Source organism: Balaenoptera borealis, assembly GCF_965194805.1.
Source record: "Balaenoptera borealis genome assembly, chromosome: 1".
Classification (NCBI taxonomy): Eukaryota; Metazoa; Chordata; class Mammalia; order Artiodactyla; family Balaenopteridae; genus Balaenoptera; species Balaenoptera borealis.
This window is the reverse complement of record NC_138860.1, coordinates 181,894,618-181,901,926: the sequence shown is the minus strand read 5'-3', so window position 1 is coordinate 181,901,926 and position 7,309 is coordinate 181,894,618.

Below are 7,309 nucleotides of genomic sequence, written 5' to 3'. Positions count from 1 at the left end.
GCCTGGCGGAGGGTTGAAACCCAAGGAGAGATGGAGGTGGGGCTGGGGTGCCAGGACTAGGAGACTCCCTGCCCCCACCTCCAGCTGAGGGGGGCGGTGAGGTTGGGCTAATGATTTGGAGGAGCGTTCTGGGTGCTCATACTATCTCGTCCAGCCCTCAGGACAACCCCTGAGAGGGGTACAGTTAGTTCCATTCTATGGATGTGTAAACGGAGGCTCAGTGAGGGAGAGTATGCAAGTTAGTGCATAGGCCGAGGAGAAACTGCAAACCTGGTCCTCTGACCCCAGAGCTTGAGCCTCAGGAGTCCTGCCCCTCCTCCCTCAGGGACCCCTGAGTCCCTGTCCAAAGTGGCCAGGCCTGGGGTTGGTGCTGGCCACCACCGTCCAGGGTTTCAAGGATCAGACGACCAACCCACAGCACAGCCTAGTATGGCTCTCAGTACGTATTTAATAAATGTTCACAGATGCTGCTGGGTGACAAGTTCTGTCCCTCTAGGTCTCGGTCCCCCATCTGTGCACAGAGGCTGCTTCCCCCAGGTCTGTCTTTCGGGGACTTTTGCCTTCTGACTCCAGCTGACTCTGCTCCTTCTCCCCGCCCAGGGCCCCTTGGAGCCCCCAGGGCCTCCCGTCCTCATCTCAAGGTTGATTGTCATGTCAGGGGTCCAAAAGGGGTTTCTGCCTCTAGCCTCCTCATCACAGGTTCTGGCCCCAGATCTGAGGGCGACCTGGGGCAGGAGGTGCAGGGCCTGGACTCTATCTCTGCTGTCCTACTTGCTGGGAGCCCAGCGAGGAGCCCTGGGGACATGGGGGCAGTGACTGGTGGTGGCAGCAGGGCCTCCAGCCCGACCTGGAGGCCCAGCCGGGGGAGGTGGCAGGCTCTGGAATGCACAACCTCTTGCTGTCCCCTCCTTCTGCAGCCAGTGACTCACTTCAGACAGGGTTAAAGCACAAAGCGCCTTCCTTTGTCCCCAGCCCGTGCTTAATAGGATTGGGCAGGGGGTGGGGAGCGGGCCTCTGGTGGGGGGCACCTCCCCCTCCATGGCCACAATGAGGCCCTGTGACATCATGCTGCCCCCCGCCGTGATGTCAGAGGCCACCACAATGGACCTTCCCACACAGATGGCTGGGGATGTGGTGGGAAGGGTGTGGGACCGGGACACCTGTCTGGTGTCTGGACACCGGGGCTCAGTCCTGTTCTGGAGAGCAGGCCCTGCAGGGCCAGGCAGGCGGTGGCTCTGGTCTTACAAACGGCAGGCAAAAAATTTTACAAGGGGACAACACAATCCTGAAAAAAAAAAAAAGTTGAGATTTTTATTGCCCATCCCCCTCCCCCCATGTTAAGAATCTGCTCCTTGGTGCCACCCTCGGGATCAAAATTAAATCCCTAGCAGGGCAACAAGACCATCTCGGAAGGTCAGCCACACTGGCTGTCCTTTGGCTTCTGAGATGAACCTACCACCTCATCTTTCAAGTCAGCTTAGAGGCTGCCTCTTCCAGGAAGCCTTCCCTGACCCACCCCAGAATGACCAAGTTGCTCTTTCTCTGGGTCATAGCACACAGCACTGAACTTTTGAGTATTCTAGTTTCCATGAATGTCTCTCCCCAGGCAGACTGGGGGGTGGGGGGTTCTGTGAGGGGACCACTTGGATTCTCCCACTCCCCACCCTTTCCCTAGTACCAAGAACCATTCACCGATTCCGACATTAAATATGTGAGGGCAGCCCACAGGAGTCAGGTCTGGGGATCCAGGAGCCATGAAACAGGCCTGCCCTTGCCCTCATGGAACTGGCTGGCAGGCAGGAGATGGCGTCTATGACAGACGATTATCATATCATGTGAGCCTGTAGCTGCAAAGAGTCAAAAGTGCATGAAGGAGATATGGTGGGGGTCAGGGGTACCTTTAAGTTGGGTGATGGGGGATCCTCTCTGAGGTTGTGATGCATGCGCTGAAAGGTCAGAGGAAGCTGGTGGGCCATGCCAAGGGTGTGTGGGAAAGAGGTCCAGGCAGTGGGTGGCACAGAGTAGGCCCTGGAGAAAGCCTAGTCTCGTTCACTCAGAAACCCATCAGTGGGGAGCAGGGCTCTGGGCCAACGTGCCAAGTTCTGATCCTGACTCTGCCACTTGCCAGCTGCGGGGCTTTGGGCAAGCCTTTCCCTTCTGTATACCCCACGGTAGGGTGACCAAGTAAGTTATCATGGGCAAATGGGGTACACAGTCCCCCTGCCCATGGGGTAGATGATAACAGTTCCAGTTCATGGAGTTCTTGAAGAAAGGGATATGGAGGGAACTTCTGTCCCTCACTTGCTCAGAGGAGCGAGTGAGGGACAGAAGGACCCACCTTGAACGTCATTCCAGCCCCGTTGTGGTCCATGTGCTGAAGCCGCATGGGAGAATGGGGCTGGTTTTTCCCAAATCAGTTGGTAGCAGGAATGGTTCTGGAGGTCTCCTGGAGGATGGAGAACTTGAGTTGGGCCTGGAAGAGTGAGTGCAGTTTCCTCAAGCATAACTAAAGGAGGGGAGTCTGTGCGGAGATGGGGGAGGGCTCAGATGGGGAATTGAGAGCAGGTTGGGGTGTCTGGAAGGAGCAATGGGAGAGGTGTGGAGTTTGGGGGAAGAGGCATGTGGAGACGTCCTGGGGCTTTGGAGTGTAACTGTCTAGGCCCAGATGCTGGGATTGGTTTGCCTGGCCCCGAGGCTTGGTCCCTGAGGGAAGGACCCCTCTGCCCAGCAGGAGACCTGGTCATGCAGCTGCCTGGCTGCCAGACCAGAGTGGAAACTGCATCCGTCCATCCAGGCTGCCGAGGCTGCTGGGGAATGTGATGAGGCTGCTGAAATGGGGCCCCTGGCAGGGGGGATGCAGCCGCGGCTTCCCAGAAACCCCGGTCTGGTTCTGCCAACAGAGAATAGCTGATAAGGTTTGCGTTAGAAAGCCAGACCCCGAGGGGCTGGAGTGGGGCCTGCTGCCTGGAGCTGTCTGGGGAGATGGTGCCAGGAGTGGGGGGGGGCAATCTATGGTTGGGGGGCAGGAGCCCCTCAGCCCAGCCTGGATGGACTTCCTCACACCCTCCATATGACAAATGGACAAACCGAGATGCAGCGCCCCAAGGGACACGACCAGGGTCCCACAGCAAGGTCGTCAGGAGGTGACAGAGCCCCCTTCTTCTTCCAGTCAAGGGTGTTCCTGCTGCCCTGCTTCCTAAGAACCCCACAACTCCCAGATGTCACTCAGCAGCAGGCAGTGGGATGAGATAGCCCTTGTCTCATATTCTGCTGTGTCACCTCCTGGCTGTGGGATCTTGGTCTGATACCATAACCTTGCTGAGCCTCAGTGTCCCCATCTGTATAATGGGGATAATCCATGCCTTGCAGAGTCATTGTGATCTTTCAATAAGACAATGTGGGTCTCGGGCTTAGCACACTGACTGGCACATAGTGGGTGCTCAGAAATGCTCAATCCCTTCTCCTTTACTGCTTGCGTGCGTGGTCCTGGCCAGCCAGGGAGAGCTGAGGCCGTCTGCATAGCATGCCTCCCGGACACAACCCACATGTGGGGATATTGAATAATCTGGCTCCATATGGCTCCACTGAGCCCCCAGATCCCAAAAACGTGGCCCCTCTCTCCTTCATTCTTTGTTTATTGAGCAAATATTTATTGAGGGCCTAGTGGGTGCCAAACACTGTTCTGGGGAGGGGGCCATGGAGGCATGGCGATCATGCGCAAAGGCACAGAAGACCAGAGCTGAGAATGCAAGCACTTTACACATCGCAAGCATCCAACCCCTGTTCTAGTGGCATCTGTTGTGTACCAGGCCCTACCCTCAGCCCTGGGCCACAGCTAGAGGTGGGGAATGGGGTGAGGAGGAGGGGCAGAGAGCTCGCCCACTACTTTATGATTTACTAGTTTGCTAGAAGACCCAAGGCCTCAAGGCGCCTGGTGATACTGTTTTGACTTGCCACCCAGACCGGGAGCAGAAGAGAAAGAGGGCAACTCCCCACCCAGCATCCTTGTAATTGCTGCCTTTGCCTCCTTTAGGGCTTTGTTGGGTGCCTCAGAGGGCTGCCAAGGCCCCTGCAGCTCAGAGCCCAGGGAGGGCAGTGGGCTGCAGGCCCACTTCCCAGCTGAGATGACTGAGGCCAGAGATGAAGGTTCTGCGTGGGGTGGGAATGAGAGCAGGGCTGGCATCATAGGGCTGCTCATGGCGCAACAGCCAGGGGCCAGGGTGGCGTTGGAACCAGAGCAGGGCTTGTTCTGGTCAAATGAGGGAGACTCAGGCCCCACTCACAAAGGTCTGGAGTATGGAGGGCAGGGACAAGCTCTTCTGGGGACCCTCCTCTCCCCCTCACCTGATGGACTCCCTCTTGACCTTGGCCTCAACTTGGATGGCTTCTCTTCTTCCAGAAAGCCTGCCTGAACCTTCCAGGCTGAGTCAGGTGCCCCCCTCTGGCTCCTGTGATACCCAGATCCTCTCCTTCTTGGCCTGAGTCCTGCTGTGTTGCCACTGCTGCCCCTGCCTGGCTAAGAGCTCCTTGAGGGCAGAGAAGGACCTTATTCATCCCTACCGGCCCAAAGCCCAGCATGGCCCAGAGCAGGAGGAAGCAGCAAGCAGTCTCCATCCTCTCCCCTCCCCACTCCAATCTGGGTGCCTGGGGCGTTGCGGCCCTGTGGTATTTGGAGACCTTGGGCAGGTTATGTGGCCTCAGTTTCCGGAGGTGCCCATTATAGCAGAGAGAGGAGAATGTCCTGTCTTGGCAGTTGAAGGTGGCAAAGGGAAAACCACTTTATCAAGGCCCCGGACTGCCTGGGCTCAACTCCTGCTCCTTCTGTGCTTGAGCCAGTGGCTCTGGCGAGTTACTTAACCTCCCTGTGCCTCACTGTTCAAATCTATAAAATGGGATAATGATGGTACCTACCTCGAAGGGTTGTTGGAAAGATTAAATGAGTAAATATGGGCAAAGCACTTGGAGCAGTGGGTGGCACCTGGTAACTCCTGTGTGTTTGCTGACACCCAATCAAATTCAAGCAACATATTCCTGGGTTTGTTTGTTTTTTCACTGATGGTGTTAACTTGGTTATGGTGGTGTTTGCCAGGTTTCTCTACTGTAAGAATTTTTTCTTTTTCTTTCTTTTTTTTTTTTAAACCCTTTTTATACTTCCTTTCTTTGGAGGGTTTCACTAGGTCCAGTCCACACTCAGAGAAGTGGGGGATTAAGCTCCGCCTCCTGGAGGGGGAAAACCTACATGAATTATTTGAAATTCTTCTGTAAGGGAGATTTGTCTAGTCTCCCCCATTTATTTATTTCTTCAATCATTATATCAGTATGGACTCATGGATATTTATTTTATACTTTGGATGATAATCTAATTATGTTATTTGCTCTGTTGCTCATCCTGGTTTAGGTTTGGCCATTGGGATCTCTTTCAGGTTGGCTCCTGTTCTGATATCCCACCATCTGTTTATTTTTTGAGCATCTCCCTACTCTCTAGCACTGCAAGATGCTCCAGACTCATCTTGCATTTTTCCCTGCCTCAGCCCTGGAATCAGTCATTTCTCTAAGGAGCTCTGATTCCTTTTATTAGAGAGTGGTGTTTAGGAACCAAGATCTGGGGGCTGGATGTGCTTATTGCTACCAGGATGTCACAGCTTCTAGGCCCTTTGGAGGGGAGAACTGGGTTTGCCCTCATTTAAAAAATTAAGTTTCCCCTCTTGCCAATCGTGGGGTCTGTTGGAGGCTCCAGATGGCTGCCCACTGGCCTTTGACCCAGTCTGTAGGCCACCGGCCTGTGCAATGTCATATGCCCTTAGTAGGCCTTATGTCCACTGGGGCTGTGAGAGAGTGAGTGAGGGAACACAGGCTGTCACCTCCCCACCATGCTGAGCCACCTCTTGTGTCCACTCCTGCTCACCAGTGGGGCCACTGGGTGGCTGAGTCGCTTTGGGAATGGGACTGAGCCTGGTCTCAGGTGCCCTCACAGCCCAGACCGCTGGGGGATTATAGGCTTGCTCCTTGCTGGACCAACAGCTTTGTCAACAGTGGTGGCAGTTGCCACAGCCCAGCAACAGAGCCACGGTGGCCACCTGGGGCACGACAGGCAAGGGTCAGGTCCCAGGAAGGCCTGACTCAGCCGCCATGCTCAGCACACCCAGGTGGCCCAGTGCTAATGGGAGAAAGGTCTGGTGAGCTGGTCCCTGTCCTCCCTTACCTTTCCCAGCCCCAGCCCTGCCCAACACTTCAGGAAACACTGATGCTCAGTGGGCCAGGACCCAGAGCTCCCCGTGGAGACAGCTCTCCTGCAGCTGTAGGGAGTCAGGGCAGAGTAGGCATCTTGAGGCCCCAAGGCAAGCTGAGCGCCCTCCCAGCTTTGCCAGAATGTCTCCTGTCTCCCCATAGCTCTAGGCTGGGAGTCAAGAGGCCCGAGTTCTGGGCCTGCCTCTACCAGTGACTTCTGTTTGGGGCACTGTAATCACGTCTCTTCTTATTTAAAATCTTGAGTGTCACCCCATTGCCCTCAACTTAAAATCCCCACTCCTGGAACTGCCTTACAAGGCCCTGGAGACCTCTTCAGCACCCTACGTCACGCCCTAATAACACCAAATTGCTTGTGGTTCCTCCTTACAACATCACTCGGTTTCATACCTCCACAGTTTACTCTGCCTGCATCACCCTCTCCCAGTGCTTCACTGGTTAATTCCTACTTGTCCCTGAGCTCTTAGCTCTGGATCACCTCCTCCAGGAAGGCTTCCTCCTGTGCCCCAGACCACTTCTGCTCATCTGGTCCTGTCTCTGGTCACCCGTGTATGACACCTTCCTAAGGCCCACTGTGAACAACCTCTGGCATACCGGGCAGCAACCTGGTACAGTGGAGAAGGTTTGGGGTGTAATATCTGGGCTTTGGCTTCCCTCAAAGCCTCTGCTCCTTCCTGCTGTGTGACTTCGGGCAAGTCACTGCACATCTCTGAGTCTCAGTCGCCCCTCTGTGAGAAAAGCATCTAACTGGGATTCAAGGCCCTGCTTTCAAGTCTGGCCTCTGCCTCTAACTCACTGTGTAGCCTTGGGCAAGCCCTGTCACTGGGCCCGGCCTCAGTTTTCTTCTTCTGTAAAATGGGGCTACCCACAAAACTCGGAGTGCTAAGGCTCCAACAAGCCCAAACTTGTGAAAAGTTTTGTAAACCTCAGAGCCCTACATGGATGATGAATCTATTTCAGCAACTCCATGGAGATGTGTGGGAGGGAGGCTGATGGCTGTTCTCACCGTTCTCCCCCTGCCCCCCCACCAAGCCCTCCAGAAGCCTTGAGATCAAAGGTGACA